Source organism: Myotis nattereri (assembly GCF_964212035.1).
Source record: "Myotis nattereri genome assembly, chromosome: X".
NCBI lineage: Eukaryota > Metazoa > Chordata > Mammalia > Chiroptera > Vespertilionidae > Myotis > Myotis nattereri.
In genome coordinates this window covers 74,345,752-74,368,570 of record NC_138078.1, presented here as the reverse complement: position 1 = coordinate 74,368,570, position 22,819 = coordinate 74,345,752, and positions in this window count along the sequence as shown.

Genomic DNA, 22,819 nt, shown 5'->3' with positions numbered 1-22,819 from the left:
ATAATATTTACAACTCCGGGCACTTTAGGGAGCATTTTCACATGAATTTGCTTTCAAATATTAGGAATTCTTGATTATACAGGTCAAAATTAGTGTAGAAAGGCTGTAAGTGAGGACTATACTCCTTATGTTTACAATTGAGGCCGAATGATTCTGGCGTCTTTTGTATGACTCAGGTGAAATCCTTATGGTTCCAGTACATACTTGTAAGAACACTCACAAAATGTGGTAAAACTCTTAAAATACGCAATTAGAGTTTCCAGAAACGATTGGAAACTTGGAAGATACACTTGATATAAAAGTGAATAGATTCTTACTACATTTCCTGCCATTTTCAATCACAGACATTACCAGTGGGAAGCCGTGAAATGACCAGAAAACTGATAATATTTACAACTCCGGGGACTTTAGGGAGCGTTTTCACTGGAATTTGCGTTCAAATATTTGGAATTCTTGTTTATACGGCTTAAAATTTCTGTAGAAAGCCTCTAAGTGAGGACTATACTGCTTATGTTTTCAAGTGAAGCCTAATTTCTCTGGCGTGTTTTGTATGACTCACTTAAAATCCTTCTGTTTCCAGTACATACTTGTAAGAAAACTCACTTATTGTGGTAAAACTCTTAAAATACGCAATTAGATTTTTCAGAAACGATTGGAATCTTGGAAGATACACTTGATAAAAAAGTAATTAGAGTCTTACTACATTTCCTGCCATTTTTCATCACAGACATTACCTGTGGGAAGCCGTGAAAGGACCAGAAAACTGATAATATTTACAACTCCGGGGACTTTAGGGAGCGTTTTCACTGGAATTTGCTTTAAAACATTAGGAATTCTTGTTTATAGAGCTTAAAATTTGTGTAGAAAGCCTGTAAGTGAGGACTATACTGCTTATGTTTACAATTGAGGGGGAATTATTCTGGCGTCTTTGGTATGACTCAGGTGAAATCCCTATGGTCCCAGTACATACTTGTAATAACACTAATTGTGGTAAAACATTAAAATACGCAATTAGAGTTTCCATAAATGATTAAAAACTTGGAAGATACACTTGAAATAAAAGTAAATGGATTCTTACTACATTTCCTGCCGTTTTTAATCAAAGACATTACCAGTGGAAAGCCGTGAAATGACCAGAAAACTGATAATATTTACAACTCCGGGCACTTTAGGGAGCGTTTTCACTTGAATTTGCTTTCAAATATTAGGAATTCTTGTTTATACAGCTTAAAATTGGTGTAGAAAGCCTGTAAGTGAGGACTATTCTGCTTATGTTTACAATTGATTCCGAATTATTCTGGCCTCTTTTGTATGACTCAGGTGAAATCCTTTCGGTTCTAGTACAGACTTGTAAGAACACTCTCTAATTGTGGTAATACTCTTAAAATACGCAATTAGAGTTTCCAGAAAGGATTAAAAACTTGGAAGATACACTTGAAATAAAAGTAAATAGATTCTTACTACATTTCCTGCCGTTTGTAATCACAGACATTACCAGTGGAAAGCCGTGAAATGACCAGAAAACTGATAATATTTACAACTCCGGGCACTTTAGGGAGCGTTTTCACTTGAATTTGCTTTCAAATATTAGGAATTCTTGATTATACAGGTCAAAATTTCTGTAGAAAGGCTGTAAGTGAGGACAATACTCCTTATGTTTACAATTGAGGCCGAATGATTCTGGCGTCTTTTGTATTACTTATGTGAAATCCTTATGGTTCCAGTACATACTTGTAAGAACACTCACAAATTGTGGTAAAATTCTTAAAATACGCAATTAGAGTTTCCAGAAACGATTGGAATCTTGGAAGATACACTTGATAAAAAAGAAAATAGAGTCTTACTACATTTCCTGCCCTTTTTAATCACAGACATTACCTGTGGGAAGCCGTGAAATGACCAGAAAACTGATAATATTTACAACTCCGGGGATTTTCAGGAGCGTTTTCACTGGAATTTGCGTTCAAGTATTTGGAATTCTTGTTTATACGGCTTAAAATTTCTGTAGAAAGCCTCTAAGTGAGGACTATACTGCTTATGTTTTCAAGTGAAGCCTAATTTCTCTGGCGTGTTTTGTATGACTCACTTAAAATCCTTCTGTTTCCAGTACATACTTGTAAGAAAACTCACTTATTGTGGTAAAACTCTTAAAATACGCAATTAGATTTTTCAGAAACGATTGGAATCTTGGAAGATACACTTGATAAAAAAGTAAATAGAGTCTTACTACATTTCCTGCCATTTTTCATCACAGACATTACCTGTGGGAAGCCGTGAAAGGACCAGAAAACTGATAATATTTACAACTCCGGGGACTTTAGGGAGCGTTTTCACTGGAATTTGCTTTAAAACATTAGGAATTCTTGTTTATAGAGCTTAAAATTTGTGTAGAAAGCCTGTAAGTGAGGACTATACTGCTTATGTTTACAATTGAGGGGGAATTATTCTGGCGTCTTTGGTATGACTCAGGTGAAATCCCTATGGTCCCAGTACATACTTGTAAGAACACTAATTGTGGTAAAACATTAAAATACGCAATTAGAGTTTCCAGAAATGATTAAAAACTTGGAAGATACACTTGAAATAAAAGTAAATGGATTCTTACTACCTTTCCTGCCGTTTTTAATCAAAGACATTACCAGTGGAAAGCCGTGAAATGACCAGAAAACTGATAATATTTACAACTCCGGGCACTTTAGGGAGCGTTTTCACTTGAATTTGCTTTCAAATATTAGGAATTCTTGTTTATACAGCTTAAAATTGGCGAAGAAAGCCTGTAAGTGAGGACTATTCTGCTTATGTTTACAATTGATACCGAATTATTCTGGCCTCTTTTGTATGACTCAGGTGAAATCATTTCGGTTCTAGTACAGACTTGTAAGAACACTCTCTAATTGTGGTAATACTCTTAAAATACGCAATTAGAGTTTCCAGAAAGGATTAAAAACTTGGAAGATACACTTGAAATAAAAGTAAATAGATTCTTACTACATTTCCTGCCGTTTGTAATCACAGACATTACCAGTGGAAAGCCGTGAAATGACCAGAAAACTGATAATATTTACAACTCCGGGGACTTTAGGGAGCGTTTTCACTGGAATTTGCGTTCAAATATTAGGAATTCTTGTTTATACGGCTTAAAATTTCTGTAGAAAGCCTCTAAGTGAGGACTATACTGCTTATGTTTTCAAGTGAAGCCTAATTTCTCTGGGGTGTTTTTTATGACTCACTTAAAATCCTTCTGTTTCCAGTACATACTTGTAAGAAAACTCACTTAGTGTGGTAAAACTCTTAAAATACGCAATTAGAGTTTCCAGAAACGATTGGAAACTTGGAAGATACACTTGATATAAAAGTAAATAGAGTCTTACTACATTTCCTGCCGTTTTTACTCACAGACATTACCTGTGGGAAGCCGTGAAAGGACCAGAAAACTGATAATATTTACAACTCCGGGGACTTTAGGGAGCGTTTTCACTGGAATTTTCTTTAAAACATTAGGAATTCTTGTTTATACAGCTTAAACTTTGTGTAGAAAGTCTGTAAGTGAGGACTATACTGCTTATGTTTACAATTGAGGGGGAATTATTCTGGCGTCTTTGGTATGACTCAGGTGAAATCCATATGGTCCCAGTACATAATTGTAAGAACACTAATTGTGCTAAAACTTTAAAATACACAATTAGAGTTTCCAGAAATGATTAAAAACTTGGAAGATACACTTGAAATAAAAGTAAATGGATTCTTACTACATTTTCTGCCGTTTTTAATCAAAGACATTACCAGTGGAAAGCCGTGAAATGACCAGAAAACTGATAATATTTACAACTCCGGGCACTTTAGGGAGCGTTTTCACTTGAATTTGCTTTCAAATATTAGGAATTCTTGTTTATACAGCTTAAAATTGGTGTAGAAAGCCTGTAAGTGAGGACTATTCTGCTTATGTTTACAATTGATTCCGAATTATTCTGGCCTCTTTTGTATGACTCAGGTGAAATCCTTTCGGTTCTAGTACAGACTTGTAAGAACACTCTCTAATTGTGGTAATACTCTTAAAATACGCAATTAGAGTTTCCAGAAAGGATTAAAAACTTGGAAGATACACTTGAAATAAAAGTAAATAGATTCTTACTACATTTCCTGCCGTTTGTAATCACAGACATTACCAGTGGAAAGCCGTGAAATGACCAGAAAACTGATAATATTTACAACTCAGGGCACTTTAGGGAGCGTTTTCACTTGAATTTGCTTTCAAATATTAGGAATTCTTGATTATACAGGTCAAAATTTCTGTAGAAAGGCTGTAAGTGAGGACAATACTCCTTATGTTTACAATTGAGGCCGAATGATTCTGGCGTCTTTTGTATTACTTAGGTGAAATCCTTATGGTTCCAGTACATACTTGTAAGAACACTCACAAATTGTGGTAAAATTCTTAAAATACGCAATTAGAGTTTCCAGAAACGATTGGAATCTTGGAAGATACACTTGATAAAAAAGTAAATAGAGTCTTACTACATTTCCTGCCCTTTTTAATCACAGACATTACCTGTGGGAAGCCGTGAAATGACCAGAAAACTGATAATATTTACAACTCCGGGGATTTTCAGGAGAGTTTTCACTGGAATTTGCGTTCAAATATTAGGAATTCTTGTTTATACGGCTTAAAATTTCTGTAGAAAGCCTGTAAGTGAGGACTATACTGCTTATGTTTTCAAGTGAAGCCTAATTCCTCTGGAGTGTTTTGTAGGACTCACTTAAAATCCTTCTGTTTCCAGTACATACTTGTAAGAAAACTTATTGTGGTAAAACTCTTAAAATACGCAATTAGATTTTTCAGAAACGATTGGAATCTTGGAAGATACACTTGATAAAAAAGTAAATAGAGTCTTACTACATTTCCTGCCATTTTTCATCACAGACATTACCTGTGGGAAGCCGTGAAAGGACCAGAAAACTGATAATATTTACAACTCCGGGCACTTTAGGGAGCGTTTTCACTGGAATTTGCTTTAAAACATTAGGAATTCTTGTTTATACAGCTTAAAATTTGTGTAGAAAGCCTGTAAGTGAGGACTATACTGCTTATGTTTACAATTGAGGGGGAATTATTCCGGCGTCTTTGGTATGACTCAGGTGAAATCCCTATGGTCCCAGTACATACTTGTAAGAACACTAATTGTGGTAAAACATTAAAATACGCAATTAGAGTTTCCAGAAATGATTAAAAACTTGGAAGATACACTTGAAATAAAAGTAAATGGATTCTTACTACATTTCCTGCCGTTTTTAATCAAAGACATTACCAGTGGAAAGCCGTGAAATGACCAGAAAACTGATAATATTTAAAACTCCGGGCACTTAAGGGAGCGTTTTCACTTGAATTTGCTTTCAAATATTAGGAATTCTTGTTTATACAGCTTAAAATTGGTGTAGAAAGCCTGTAAGTGAGGACTATTCTGCTTATGTTTACAATTGATTCTGAATTATTCTGGCCTCTTTTGTATGACTCAGGTGAAATCCTTTCGGTTCTAGTACAGACTTGTAAGAACACTCTCTAATTGTGGTAATACTCTTAAAATACGCAATTAGAGTTTCCAGAAAGGATTAAAAACTTGGAAGATACACTTGAAATAAAAGTAAATAGATTCTTACTACATTTCCTGCCGTTTGTAATCACAGACATTACCAGTGGAAAGCCGTGAAATGACCAGAAAACTGATAATATTTACAACTCCGGGCACTTTAGGGAGCGTTTTCACTTGAATTTGCTTTCAAATATTAGGAATTCTTGATTATACAGGTCAAAATTTCTGTAGAAAGGCTGTAAGTGAGGACTATACTCCTTATGTTTACAATTGAGGCCGAATGATTCTGGCGTCTTTTGTATTACTTAGGTGAAATCCTTATGGTTCCAGTACATACATGTAAGAACACTCACAAAATGTGGTAAAACTCTTAAAATACGCAATTAGAGTTTCCAGAAACTATTGGAAACTTGGAAGATACACTTGATATGAAAGTAAATAGAGTCTTACTACATTTCCTGCTGTTTTTAATCACAGACATTACCTGTGGGAAGGCGTGAAAGGACCAGAAAACTGATAATATTTACAACTCCGGGGACTTTAGGGAGCGTTTTCACTGGAATTTGCTTTAAAACATTAGGAATTCTTGTTTATACAGCTTAAAATTTGTGTAAAAAGCCTGTAAGTGAGGACTATACTGCTTATGTTTACAATTGAGGGGGAATTATTCTGGCGTCTTTGGTATGACTCAGGTGAAATCCGTATGGTCCCAGTACATAATTGTAAGAACAATAATTGTGGTAAAACTTTAAAATACACAATGAGAGTTTCCAGAAATGATTAAAAACTTGGAAGATACACTTGAAATAAAAGTAAATGGATTCTTACTACATTTCCTGCCGTTTTTAATCAAAGACATTACCAGTGGAAAGCCGTGAAATGACCAGAAAACTGATAATATTTACAACTCCGGGCACTTTAGGGAGAGTTTTCACTTAAATTTGCTTTCAAATATTAGGAATTCTTATTTATACAGCTTAAATTGGTGTAGAAAGCCTGTAAGTGAGGACTATTCTGCTTATGTTTACAATTGAGGAAGAATTATTCTGGCCTCTTTTTTATGACTCAGGTGAAATCCTTACGGTTCTAGTACAGACTTGTAAGAACACTCTCTAATTGTGGTAATACTCTTACAATACGCAACTAGAGTTTCCCGAAAGGATTAAAAACTTGGAAGATACACTTGAAATAAAAGTAAATAGATTCTTACTAAATTTCCTGCCGTTTGTAATCACAGACATTTCCAGTGGAAAGCCGTGAAATGACCAGAAAACTGATAATATTTACAACTCCGGGCACTTTAGGGAGCGTTTTCACTTGAATTTGCTTTCAATTATTAGGAATTCTTGATTATAAAGGTCAAAATTTGTTTCGAAAGGCTGTAAGTGAGGACTATACTCCTTATGTTTACAATTGAGGCCGAATGATTCTGGCGTCTTTTGTATAACTTAGGTGAAATCCTTATGGTTCCAGTACATACTTGTAAAAACACTCACAAATTGTGGTAAAACTCTTAAAATACGCAATTAGAGTTCCCAGAAATGATTGGAAACTTGGAAGATACACTTGATATAAAAGTGAATAGGTTCTTACTACATTTCCTGCCATTTTTAATCACGGACATTACCAGTGGGAAGCCGTAAAATGACCAGAAAACTGATAATATTTACAACTCCGGGCACTTTAGGGAGCATTTTCACATGAATTTGCTTTCAAATATTAGGAATTCTTGATTATACAGGTCAAAATTAGTGTAGAAAGGCTGTAAGTGAGGACTATACTCCTTATGTTTACATTTGAGGCCGAATGATTCTGGCGTCTTTTGTATGACTCAGGTGAAATCCTTATGGTTCCAGTACATACTTGTAAGAACACTCACAAATTGTGGTAAAATTCTTAAAATACGCAATTAGAGTTTCCAGAAACGATTGGAATCTTGGAAGATACACTTGATAAAAAAGGAAATAGAGTCTTACTACATTTCCTGCCCTTTTTAATCACAGACATTACCTGTGGGAAGCCGTGAAATGACCAGAAAACTGATAATATTTACAACTCCGGGGATTTTCGGGAGCGTTTTCACTGGAATTTGCGTTCAAATATTAGGAATTCTTTTTTATACGGCTTAAAATTTCTGTAGAAAGGCTCTAAGTGAGGACTATACTGCTTAGGTTTTCAAGTGAAGCCTAATTACTCTGGAGTGTTTTGTATGACTCACTTAAAATCCTTCTGTTTCCAGTACATACTTGTAAGAAAACTTATTGTGGTAAAACTCTTAAAATACGCAATTAGATTTTTCAGAAACGATTGGAAACTTGGAAGATACACTTGATATAAAAGTAAATAGAGTCTTACTACATTTCCTGCCATTTTTCATCACAGACATTACCTGTGGGAAGCCGTGAAAGGACCAGAAAACTGATAATATTTTCAACTCCGGGCACTTTAGGGAGCGTTTTCACTTGAATTTGCTTTCAAATATTAGGAATTCTTGTTTATACAGCTTAAAATTGGTGAAGAAAGCCTGTAAGTGAGGACTATTCTGCTTATGTTTACAATTGATACCTAATTTTCTGGCCTCTTTTGTATGACTCAGGTGAAATCCTTTCGGTTCTAGTACAGACTTGTAAGAACACTCTCTAATTGTGGTAATACTCTTAAAATACGCAATTAGAGTTTCCAGAAAGGATTAAAAACTTGGAAGATACACTTGAAATAAAAGTAAATAGATTCTTACTAAATTTCCTGCCGTTTGTATTCACAGACATTTCCAGCGGAAAGCCGTGAAATGACCAGAAAACTGATAATATTTACAACTCCGGGGACTTTAGGGAGCGTTTTCACTGAAATTTGCGTTCAAATATTAGGAATTCGCGTTCAAATATTAGGAATTCTTGTTTATACGGCTTAAAATTTCTGTAGAAAGCCTCTAAGTGAGGACTATACTGCTTATGTTTTCAAGTGAAGCCTAATTTCTCTGGGGTGTTTTTTATGACTCACTTAAAATCCTTCTGTTTCCAGTACATACTTGTAAGAAAACTCACTTATTGTGGTAAAACTCTTAAAATACGCAATTAGAGTTTCCAGAAACGATTGCAAACTTGGAAGATACACTTGATATAAAAGTAAATAGATTCTTACTACATTTCCTGCCGTTTGTAATCACAGACATTACCAGTGGAAAGTCGTGAAATAACCAGAAAACTGATAATATTTAAAACTCCGGGCACTTTAGGGAGCATTTTCACATGAATTTGCTTTCAAATATTAGGAATTCTTGATTATACAGGTCAAAATTTGTGTAGAAATTTGTGAGGACTATACTCCTTATGTTTACAATTGAGGCCGAATGATTCTGGCGTCTTTTGTATGACTCAGGTGAAATCCTTCTGTTTCCAGTACATACTTGTAAGAACACTCACAAAATGTAGTAAAATTCTTAAAATACGCAATTAGAGTTTCCAGAAACGATTGGAATCTTGGAAGATACACTTGATAAAAAAGTAAATAGAGTCTTACTACATTTCCTGCCCTTTTTAATCACAGACATTACCTGTGGGAAGCCGTGAAATGACCAGAAAACTGATAATATTTACAACTCCGGGGACTTTCGGGAGCGTTTTCACTGGAATTTGCGTTCAAATATTAGGAATTCTTGTTTATACGGCTTAAAATTTCTGTAGAAAGCCTCTAAGTGAGGACTATACTGCTTATGTTTTCAAGTGAAGCCTAATTACTCTGGAGTGTTTTGTATGACTCACTTAAAATCCTTCTGTTTCCAGTACATACTTGTAAGAAAACTTATTGTGGTAAAACTCTTAAAATACGCAATTAGAGTTTCCAGAAACGATTGGAAACTTGGAAGATACACTTGATATAAAAGTAAATAGAGTCTTACTACATTTCCTGCCATTTTTCATCACAGACATTACCTGTGGGAAGCCGTGAAAGGACCAGAAAACTGATAATATTTACAACTCCGGGGACTTTAGGGAGCGTTTTCACTGGAATTTGCTTTAAAACATTAGGAATTCTTGTTTATAGAGCTTAAAATTTGTGTAGAAAGCCTGTAAGTGAGGACTATACTGCTTATGTTTACAATTGAGGGGGAATTATTCTGGCGTCTTTGGTATGACTCCGGTGAAATCCCTATGGTTCCAGTACATACTTGTAAGAACACTAATTGTGGTAAAACATTAAAATACGCAATTAGAGTTTCCAGAAATGATTAAAAACTTGGAAGATACACTTGAAATAAAAGTAAATGGATTCTTACTACATTTCCTGCCGTTTGTAATCACAGACATTACCAGTGGAAAGCCGTGAAATGACCAGAAAACTGATAATATTTACAACTCCGGGCACTTTAGGGAGCGTTTTCACTTGAATTTGCGTTCAATTATTAGGAATTCTTGATTATAAAGGTCAAAATTTGTGTAGAAAGGCTGTAAGTGAGGACTATACTCCTTATGTTTACAATTGAGGCCGAATGATTCTGGCGTCTTTTGTATTACTTAAGTGAAATCCTTATGGTTCCAGTACATACTTGTAAGAACACTCACAAATTGTGGTAAAACTCTTAAAATACGCAATTAGTTTCCAGAAACAATTGGAAACTTGGAAGATACACTTGATATAAAAGTGAATAGGTTCTTACTACATTTCCTGCCATTTTTAATCACAGACATTACCAGTGGGAAGCCGTGAAATGACCAGAAAACTTATAATATTTACAACTCCGGGCACTTAAGGGAGCGTTTTCACTTGAATTTGCTTTCAAATATTAGGAATTCTTGTTTATACAGCTTAAAATTGGTGTAGAAAGCCTGTAAGTGAGGACTATTCTGCTTATGTTTACAATTGATTCCGAATTATTCTGGCCTCTTTTGTATGACTCAGGTGAAATCCTTTCGGTTCTAGTACAGACTTGTAAGAACACTCTCTAATTGTGGTAATACTCTTAAAATACGCAACTAGAGTTTCCCGAAAGGATTAAAAACTTGGAAGATACACTTGAAATAAAAGTAAATAGATTCTTACTAAATTTCCTGCCGTTTGTAATCACAGACATTTCCAGTGGAAAGCCGTGAAATTACCAGAAAACTGATAATATTTACAACTCCGGGCACTTTAGGGAGCGTTTTCACTTGAATTTGCTTTCAATTATTAGGAATTCTTGATTATAAAGGTCAAAATTTGTTTCGAAAGGCTGTAAGTGAGGACTATACTCCTTATGTTTACAATTGAGGCCGAATGATTCTGGCGTCTTTTGTATAACTTAGGTGAAATCCTTATGGTTCCAGTACATACTTGTAAAAACACTCACAAATTGTGGTAAAACTCTTAAAATACGCAATTAGAGTTCCCAGAAATGATTGGAAACTTGGAAGATACACTTGATATAAAAGTAAATAGAGTCTTACTACATTTCCTGCCATTTTTAATCACAGACATTACCAGTGGGAAGCCGTGAAATGACCAGAAAACTGATAATATTTACAACTCCGGGCACTTTAGGGAGCATTTTCACATGAATTTGCTTTCAAATATTAGGAATTCTTGATTATACAGGTCAAAATTAGTGTAGAAAGGCTGTAAGTGAGGACTATACTCCTTATGTTTACAATTGAGGCCGAATGATTCTGGCGTCTTTTGTATGACTCAGGTGAAATCCTTATGGTTCCAGTACATACTTGTAAGAACACTCACAAAATGTGGTAAAACTCTTAAAATACGCAATTAGAGTTTCCAGAAACGATTGGAAACTTGGAAGATACACTTGATATAAAAGTGAATAGATTCTTACTACATTTCCTGCCATTTTCAATCACAGACATTACCAGTGGGAAGCCGTGAAATGACCAGAAAACTGATAATATTTACATCTCCGGGGACTTTAGGGAGCGTTTTCACTGGAATTTGCTTTAAAACATTAGGAATTCTTGTTTATACAGCTTAAAATTTGTGTAGAAAGCCTGTAAGTGAGGACTATACTGCTTATGTTTACAATTGAGGGGGAATAATTCTGGCGTCTTTGGTATGACTCAGGTGAAATCCCTATGGTCCCAGTACATACTTGTAAGAACACTAATTGTGGTAAAATATTAAAATACGCAATTAGAGTTTCCAGAAATGATTAAAAACTTGGAAGATACACTTGAAATAAAAGTAAATGGATTCTTACTACCTTTCCTGCCGTTTTTAATCAAAGACATTACCAGTGGAAAGCCGTGAAATGACCAGAAAACTGATAATATTTACAACTCCGGGCACTTTAGGGAGCGATTTCACTTGAATTTGCTTTCAAATATTAGGAATTCTTGTTTATACAGCTTAAAATTGGCGAAGAAAGCCTGTAAGTGAGGACTATTCTGCTTATGTTTACAATTGATACCGAATTATTCTGGCCTCTTTTGTATGACTCAGGTGAAATCATTTCGGTTCTAGTACAGACTTGTAAGAACACTCTCTAATTGTGGTAATACTCTTAAAATACGCAATTAGAGTTTCCAGAAAGGATTAAAAACTTGGAAGATACACTTGAAATAAAAGTAAATAGATTCTTACTACATTTCCTGCCGTTTGTAATCACAGACATTACCAGTGGAAAGCCGTGAAATGACCAGAAAACTGATAATATTTACAACTCCGGGGACTTTAGGGAGCGTTTTCACTGGAATTTGCGTTCAAATATTAGGAATTCTTGTTTATACGGCTTAAAATTTCTGTAGAAAGCCTCTAAGTGAGGACTATACTGATTATGTTTTCAAGTGAAGCCTAATTTCTCTGGGGTGTTTTTTATGACTCACTTAAAATCCTTCTGTTTCCAGTACATACTTGTAAGAAAACTCACTTATTGTGGTAAAACTCTTAAAATACGCAATTAGAGTTTCCAGAAACGATTGCAAACTTGGAAGATACACTTGATATAAAAGTAAATAGATTCTTACTACATTTCCTGCCGTTTGTAATCACAGACATTACCAGTGGAAAGTCGTGAAATAACCAGAAAACTGATAATATTTAAAACTCCGGGCACTTTAGGGAGCATTTTCACATGAATTTGCTTTCAAATATTAGGAATTCTTGATTATACAGGTCAAAATTTGTGTAGAAATTTGTGAGGACTATACTCCTTATGTTTACAATTGAGGCCGAATGATTCTGGCGTCTTTTGTATGACTCAGGTGAAATCCTTCTGTTTCCAGTACATACTTGTAAGAACACTCACAAAATGTAGTAAAATTCTTAAAATACGCAATTAGAGTTTCCAGAAACGATTGGAATCTTGGAAGATACACTTGATAAAAAAGTAAATAGAGTCTTACTACATTTCCTGCCCTTTTTAATCACAGACATTACCTGTGGGAAGCCGTGAAATGACCAGAAAACTGATAATATTTACAACTCCGGGGACTTTCGGGAGCGTTTTCACTGGAATTTGCGTTCAAATATTAGGAATTCTTGTTTATACGGCTTAAAATTTCTGTAGAAAGCCTCTAAGTGAGGACTATACTGCTTATGTTTTCAAGTGAAGCCTAATTACTCTGGAGTGTTTTGTATGACTCACTTAAAATCCTTCTGTTTCCAGTACATACTTGTAAGAAAACTTATTGTGGTAAAACTCTTAAAATACGCAATTAGAGTTTCCAGAAACGATTGGAAACTTGGAAGATACACTTGATATAAAAGTAAATAGAGTCTTACTACATTTCCTGCCATTTTTCATCACAGACATTACCTGTGGGAAGCCGTGAAAGGACCAGAAAACTGATAATATTTACAACTCCGGGGACTTTAGGGAGCGTTTTCACTGGAATTTGCTTTAAAACATTAGGAATTCTTGTTTATAGAGCTTAAAATTTGTGTAGAAAGCCTGTAAGTGAGGACTATACTGCTTATGTTTACAATTGAGGGGGAATTATTCTGGCGTCTTTGGTATGACTCCGGTGAAATCCCTATGGTTCCAGTACATACTTGTAAGAACACTAATTGTGGTAAAACATTAAAATACGCAATTAGAGTTTCCAGAAATGATTAAAAACTTGGAAGATACACTTGAAATAAAAGTAAATGGATTCTTACTACATTTCCTGCCGTTTGTAATCACAGACATTACCAGTGGAAAGCCGTGAAATGACCAGAAAACTGATAATATTTACAACTCCGGGCACTTTAGGGAGCGTTTTCACTTGAATTTGCGTTCAATTATTAGGAATTCTTGATTATAAAGGTCAAAATTTGTGTAGAAAGGCTGTAAGTGAGGACTATACTCCTTATGTTTACAATTGAGGCCGAATGATTCTGGCGTCTTTTGTATTACTTAAGTGAAATCCTTATGGTTCCAGTACATACTTGTAAGAACACTCACAAATTGTGGTAAAACTCTTAAAATACGCAATTAGTTTCCAGAAACAATTGGAAACTTGGAAGATACACTTGATATAAAAGTGAATAGGTTCTTACTACATTTCCTGCCATTTTTAATCACAGACATTACCAGTGGGAAGCCGTGAAATGACCAGAAAACTTATAATATTTACAACTCCGGGCACTTAAGGGAGCGTTTTCACTTGAATTTGCTTTCAAATATTAGGAATTCTTGTTTATACAGCTTAAAATTGGTGTAGAAAGCCTGTAAGTGAGGACTATTCTGCTTATGTTTACAATTGATTCCGAATTATTCTGGCCTCTTTTGTATGACTCAGGTGAAATCCTTTCGGTTCTAGTACAGACTTGTAAGAACACTCTCTAATTGTGGTAATACTCTTAAAATACGCAACTAGAGTTTCCCGAAAGGATTAAAAACTTGGAAGATACACTTGAAATAAAAGTAAATAGATTCTTACTAAATTTCCTGCCGTTTGTAATCACAGACATTTCCAGTGGAAAGCCGTGAAATTACCAGAAAACTGATAATATTTACAACTCCGGGCACTTTAGGGAGCGTTTTCACTTGAATTTGCTTTCAATTATTAGGAATTCTTGATTATAAAGGTCAAAATTTGTTTCGAAAGGCTGTAAGTGAGGACTATACTCCTTATGTTTACAATTGAGGCCGAATGATTCTGGCGTCTTTTGTATAACTTAGGTGAAATCCTTATGGTTCCAGTACATACTTGTAAAAACACTCACAAATTGTGGTAAAACTCTTAAAATACGCAATTAGAGTTCCCAGAAATGATTGGAAACTTGGAAGATACACTTGATATAAAAGTAAATAGAGTCTTACTACATTTCCTGCCATTTTTAATCACAGACATTACCAGTGGGAAGCCGTGAAATGACCAGAAAACTGATAATATTTACAACTCCGGGCACTTTAGGGAGCATTTTCACATGAATTTGCTTTCAAATATTAGGAATTCTTGATTATACAGGTCAAAATTAGTGTAGAAAGGCTGTAAGTGAGGACTATACTCCTTATGTTTACAATTGAGGCCGAATGATTCTGGCGTCTTTTGTATGACTCAGGTGAAATCCTTACGGTTCCAGTACATACTTGTAAGAACACTCACAAAATGTGGTAAAACTCTTAAAATACGCAATTAGAGTTTCCAGAAACGATTGGAAACTTGGAAGATACACTTGATATAAAAGTGAATAGATTCTTACTACATTTCCTGCCATTTTCAATCACAGACATTACCAGTGGGAAGCCGTGAAATGACCAGAAAACTGATAATATTTACATCTCCGGGGACTTTAGGGAGCGTTTTCACTGGAATTTGCTTTAAAACATTAGGAATTCTTGTTTATACAGCTTAAAATTTGTGTAGAAAGCCTGTAAGTGAGGACTATACTGCTTATGTTTACAATTGAGGGGGAATAATTCTGGCGTCTTTGGTATGACTCAGGTGAAATCCCTATGGTCCCAGTACATACTTGTAAGAACACTAATTGTGGTAAAATATTAAAATACGCAATTAGAGTTTCCAGAAATGATTAAAAACTTGGAAGATACACTTGAAATAAAAGTAAATGGATTCTTACTACCTTTCCTGCCGTTTTTAATCAAAGACATTACCAGTGGAAAGCCGTGAAATGACCAGAAAACTGATAATATTTACAACTCCGGGCACTTTAGGGAGCGATTTCACTTGAATTTGCTTTCAAATATTAGGAATTCTTGTTTATACAGCTTAAAATTGGCGAAGAAAGCCTGTAAGTGAGGACTATTCTGCTTATGTTTACAATTGATACCGAATTATTCTGGCCTCTTTTGTATGACTCAGGTGAAATCATTTCGGTTCTAGTACAGACTTGTAAGAACACTCTCTAATTGTGGTAATACTCTTAAAATACGCAATTAGAGTTTCCAGAAAGGATTAAAAACTTGGAAGATACACTTGAAATAAAAGTAAATAGATTCTTACTACATTTCCTGCCGTTTGTAATCACAGACATTACCAGTGGAAAGCCGTGAAATGACCAGAAAACTGATAATATTTACAACTCCGGGGACTTTAGGGAGCGTTTTCACTGGAATTTGCGTTCAAATATTAGGAATTCTTGTTTATACGGCTTAAAATTTCTGTAGAAAGCCTCTAAGTGAGGACTATACTGATTATGTTTTCAAGTGAAGCCTAATTTCTCTGGGGTGTTTTTTATGACTCACTTAAAATCCTTCTGTTTCCAGTACATACTTGTAAGAAAACTCACTTAGTGTGGTAAAACTCTTAAAATACGCAATTAGAGTTTCCAGAAACGATTGGAAACTTGGAAGATACACTTGATATAAAAGTAAATAGAGTCTTACTACATTTCCTGCCGTTTTTACTCACAGACATTACCTGAGGGAAGCCGTGAAAGGACCAGAAAACTGATAATATTTACAACTCCGGGGACTTTAGGGAGCGTTTTCACTGGAATTTGCTTTAAAACATTAGGAATTCTTGTTTATACAGCTTAAAATTTGTGTAGAAAGCCTGTAAGTGAGGACTATACTGCTTATGTTTACAATTGAGGGGGAATTATTATGGCGTCTTTGGTATGACTCAGGTGAAATCCATATGGTCCCAGTACATAATTGTAAGAACACTAATTGTGCTAAAACTTTAAAATACACAATTAGAGTTTCCAGAAATGATTAAAAACTTGGAAGATACACTTGAAATAAAAGTAAATGGATTCTTACTACATTTTCTGCCGTTTTTAATCAAAGACATTACCAGTGGAAAGCCGTGAAATGACCAGAAAACTGATAATATTTACAACTCCGGGGACTTTAGGGAGCGTTTTCACTGGAATTTGCGTTCAAATATTTGGAATTCTTGTTTATACGGCTTAAAATTTCTGTAGAAAGCCTCTAAGTGAGGACTATACTGCTGATGTTTTCAAGTGAAGCCTAATTTCTCTGGCGTGTTTTGTATGACTCACTTAAAATCCTTCTGTTTCCAGTACATACTTGTAAGAAAACTCACTTATTGTGGTAAAACTCTTAAAATACGCAATTAGATTTTTCAGAAACGATTGGAATCTTGGAAGATACACTTGATAAAAAAGTAAATAGAGTCTTACTACATTTCCTGCCATTTTTCATCACAGACATTACCTGTGGGAAGCCGTGAAAGGACCAGAAAACTGATAATATTTACAACTCCGGGGACTTTAGGGAGCGTTTTCACTGGAATTTGCTTTAAAACATTAGGAATTCTTGTTTATAGAGCTTAAAATTTGTGTAGAAAGCCTGTAAGTGAGGACTATACAGCTTATGTTTACAATTGAGGGGGAATTATTCTGGCGTCTTTGGTATGACTCAGGTGAAATCCCTATGGTCCCAGTACATACTTGTAAGAACACTAATTGTGGTAAAACATTAAAATACGCAATTAGAGTTTCCAGAAATGATTCAAAACTTGGAAGATACACTTGAAATAAAAGTAAATGGATTCTTACTACATTTCCTGCCGTTTTTAATCAAAGACATTACCAGTGGAAAGCAGTGAAATGACCAGAAAACTGATAATATTTACAACTCCGGGCACTTAAGGGAGCGTTTTCACTTGAATTTGCTTTCAAATATTAGGAATTCTTGTTTATACAGCTTAAAATTGGTGTAGAAAGCCTGTAAGTGAGGACTATTCTGCTTATGTTTACAATTGATTCCGAATTATTCTGGCCTCTTTTGTATGACTCAGGTGAAATCCTTTCGGTTATAGTACAGACTTGTAAGAACACTCTCTAATTGTGGTAATACTCTTAAAATACGCAACTAGAGTTTCCCGAAAGGATTAAAAACTTGGAAGATACACTTGAAATAAAAGTAAATAGATTCTTACTAAATTTCCTGCCGTTTGTAATCACAGACATTTCCAGTGGAAAGCCGTGAAATTACCAGAAAACTGATAATATTTACAACTCCGGGCACTTTAGGGAGCGTTTTCACTTGAATTTGCTTTCAATTATTAGGAATTCTTGATTATAAAGGTCAAAATTTGTTTCGAAAGGCTGTAAGTGAGGACTATACTCCTTATGTTTACAATTGAGGCCGAATGATTCTGGCGTCTTTTGTATAACTTAGGTGAAATCCTTATGGTTCCAGTACATACTTGTAAAAACACTCACAAATTGTGGTAAAACTCTTAAAATACGCAATTAGAGTTCCCAGAAATGATTGGAAACTTGGAAGATACACTTGATATAAAAGTGAATAGGTTCTTACTACATTTCCTGCCATTTTTAATCACAGACATTACCAGTGGGAAGCCGTGAAATGACCAGAAAACTGATAATATTTACAACTCCGGGCACTTTAGGGAGCATTTTCACATGAATTTGCTTTCAAATATTAGGAATTCTTGATTATACAGGTCAAAATTAGTGTAGAAAGGCTGTAAGTGAGGACTATACTCCTTATGTTTACAATTGAGGCCGAATGATTCTGGCGTCTTTTGTATGACTCAGGTGAAATCCTTATGGTTCCAGTACATACTTGTAAGAACACTCACAAAATGTGGTAAAACTCTTAAAATACGCAATTAGAGTTTCCAGAAACGATTGGAAACTTGGAAGATACACTTGATATAAAAGTGAATAGATTCTTACTACATTTCCTGCCATTTTCAATCACAGACATTACCTGTGGGAAGCCGTGAAATGACCAGAAAACTGATAATATTTACAACTCCGGGGACTTTAGGGAGCGTTTTCACTGGAATTTGCGTTCAAATATTTGGAATTCTTGTTTATACGGCTTAAAATTTCTGTAGAAAGCCTCTAAGTGAGGACTATACTGCTTATGTTTTCAAGTGAAGCCTAATTTCTCTGGCGTGTTTTGTATGACTCACTTAAAATCCTTCTGTTTCCAGTACATACTTGTAAGAAAACTCACTTATTGTGGTAAAACTCTTAAAATACGCAATTAGATTTTTCAGAAACGATTGGAATCTTGGAAGATACACTTGATAAAAAAGTAAATAGAGTATTACTACATTTCCTGCCATTTTTCATCACAGACATTACCTGTGGGAAGCCGTGAAAGGACCAGAAAACTGATAATATTTACAACTCCGGGGACTTTAGGGAGCGTTTTCACTGGAATTTGCTTTAAAACATTAGGAATTCTTGTTTATAGAGCTTAAAATTTGTGTAGTAAGCCTGTAAGTGAGGACTATACTGCTTATGTTTACAATTGAGGGGGAATTATTCTGGCGTCTTTGGTATGACTCAGGTGAAATCCCTATGGTCCCAGTACATACTTGTAAGAACACTAATTGTGGTAAAACATTAAAATACGCAATTAGAGTTTCCAGAAATGATTAAAAACTTGGAAGATACACTTGAAATAAAAGTAAATGGATTCTTACTACATTTCCTGCCGTTTTTAATCAAAGACATTACCAGTGGAAAGCCGTGAAATGACCAGAAAACTGATAATATTTACAACTCCGGGCACTTTAGGGAGCGTTTTCACTTGAATTTGCTTTCAAATATTAGGAATTCTTGTTTATACAGCTTAAAATTGGCGAAGAAAGCCTGTAAGTGAGGACTATTCTGCTTATGTTTACAATTGATACCGAATTATTCTGGCCTCTTTTGTATGACTCAGGTGAAATCATTTCGGTTCTAGTACAGACTTGTAAGAACACTCTCTAATTGTGGTAATACTCTTAAAATACGCAATTAGAGTTTCCAGAAAGGATTAAAAACTTGGAAGATACACTTGAAATAAAAGTAAAGAGATTCTTACTACATTTCCTGCCGTTTGTAATCACAGACATTACCAGTGGAAAGCCGTGAAATGACCAGAAAACTGATAATATTTACAACTCCGGGGACTTTAGGGAGCGTTTTCACTGGAATTTGCGTTCAAATATTAGGAATTCTTGTTTATACGGCTTAAAATTTCTGTAGAAAGCCTCTAAGTGAGGACTATACTGCTTATGTTTTCAAGTGAAGCCTAATTTCTCTGGGGTGTTTTTTATGACTCACTTAAAATCCTTCTGTTTCCAGTACATACTTGTAAGAAAACTCACTTAGTGTGGTAAAACTCTTAAAATACGCAATTAGAGTTTCCAGAAACGATTGGAAACTTGGAAGATACACTTGATATAAAAGTAAATAGAGTCTTACTACATTTCCTGCCGTTTTTACTCACAGACATTACCTGTGGGAAGCCGTGAAAGGACCAGAAAACTGATAATATTTACAACTCCGGGGACTTTAGGGAGCGTTTTCACTGGAATTTTCTTTAAAACATTAGGAATTCTTGTTTATACAGCTTAAACTTTGTGTAGAAAGTCTGTAAGTGAGGACTATACTGCTTATGTTTACAATTGAGGGGGAATTATTCTGGCGTCTTTGGTATGACTCAGGTGAAATCCATATGGTCCCAGTACATAATTGTAAGAACACTAATTGTGCTAAAACTTTAAAATACACAATTAGAGTTTCCAGAAATGATTAAAAACTTGGAAGATACACTTGAAATAAAAGTAAATGGATTCTTACTACATTTTCTGCCGTTTTTAATCAAAGACATTACCAGTGGAAAGCCGTGAAATGACCAGAAAACTGATAATATTTACAACTCCGGGCACTTTAGGGAGCGTTTTCACTTGAATTTGCTTTCAAATATTAGGAATTCTTGTTTATACAGCTTAAAATTGGTGTAGAAAGCCTGTAAGTGAGGACTATTCTGCTTATGTTTACAATTGATTCCGAATTATTCTGGCCTCTTTTGTATGACTCAGGTGAAATCCTTTCGGTTCTAGTACAGACTTGTAAGAACACTCTCTAATTGTGGTAATACTCTTAAAATACGCAATTAGAGTTTCCAGAAAGGATTAAAAACTTGGAAGATACACTTGAAATAAAAGTAAATAGATTCTTACTACATTTCCTGCCGTTTGTAATCACAGACATTACCAGTGGAAAGCCGTGAAATGACCAGAAAACTGATAATATTTACAACTCCGGGCACTTTAGGGAGCGTTTTCACTTGAATTTGCTTTCAAATATTAGGAATTCTTGATTATACAGGTCAAAATTTCTGTAGAAAGGCTGTAAGTGAGGACTATACTCCTTATGTTTACAATTGAGGCCGAATGATTCTGGCGTCTTTTGTATTACTTAGGTGAAATCCTTATGGTTCCAGTACATACTTGTAAGAACACTCACAAATTGTGGTAAAATTCTTAAAATACGCAATTAGAGTTTCCAGAAACGATTGGAATCTTGGAAGATACACTTGATAAAAAAGTAAATAGAGTCTTACTACATTTCCTGCCCTTTTTAATCACAGACATTACCAGTGGGAAGCCGTGAAATGACCAGAAAACTGATAATATTTACAACTCCGGGGACTTTAGGGAGCGTTTTCACTGGAATTTGCGTTCAAATATTTGGAATTCTTGTTTATACGGCTTAAAATTTCTGTAGAAAGCCTCTAAGTGAGGACTATACTGCTTATGTTTTCAAGTGAAGCCTAATTTCTCTGGCGTGTTTTGTATGACTCACTTAAAATCCTTCTGTTTCCTTTACATACTTGTAAGAAAACTCACTTATTGTGGTAAAACTCTTAAAATACGCAATTAGATTTTTCAGAAACGATTGGAATCTTGGAAGATACACTTGTTAAAAAAGTAAATAGAGTCTTACTACATTTCGAGCCATTTTTCATCACAGACATTACCTGTGGGAAGCCGTGAAAGGACCAGAAAACTGATAATATTTACAACTCCGGGGACTTTAGGGAGCGTTTTCACTGGAATTTGCTTTAAAACATTAGGAATTTTTGTTTATAGAGCTTAAAATTTGTGTAGAAAGCCTGTAAGTGAGGACTATACTGCTTATGTTTACAATTGAGGGGGAATTATTCTGGCGTCTTTGGTATGACTCAGGTGAAATCCCTATGGTCCCAGTACATACTTGTAAGAACACTAATTGTGGTAAAACATTAAAATACGCAATTAGAGTTTCCAGAAATGATTAAAAACTTGGAAGATACACTTGAAATAAAAGTAAATGGATTCTTACTACATTTCCTGCTGTTTTTAATCAAAGACATTACCAGTGGAAAGCCGTGAAATGACCAGAAAACTGATAATATTTACAACTCCGGGCACTTTAGGGAGCGTTTTCACTTGAATTTGCTTTCAAATATTAGGAATTCTTGTTTATACAGCTTAAAATTGGTGTAGAAAGCCTGTAAGTGAGGACTATTCTGCTTATGTCTACAATTGAGGCCGAATTATTCTGGCCTCTTTTGTATGACTCAGGTGAAATCCTTTCGGTTCTAGTACAGACTTGTAAGAACACTCTCTAATTGTGGTAAAACTCTTAAAATACGCAATTAGAGTTTCCAGAAAGGATTAAAAACTTGGAAGATACACTTGATATAAAAGTGAATAGATTCTTACTACATTTCCTGCCATTTTTAATCACAGACATTACCAGTGGGAAGCCGTGAAATGACCAGAAAACTGATAATATTTACAATTTCAGGGACTTTAGGGAGCGTTTTCACTTGAATTTGCTTTCAAATATTAGGAATTCTTTATTATAAAGGTCAAAATTTGTGGAGAAAGGCTGTAAGTGAGGAATATACTCTTTATGTTTACAATTGAGGCCGAATGATTCTGGCGTCTTTTGTATTACTCAGGTGAAATCCTTATGGTTCCAGTACATACTTGTAAGAACTCTCACAAATTGTGGTAAAACTATTAAAATACGCAATTACAGTTTCCAGAAACGATTGGAAACTGGGAAGATACACTTGATATAAAAGT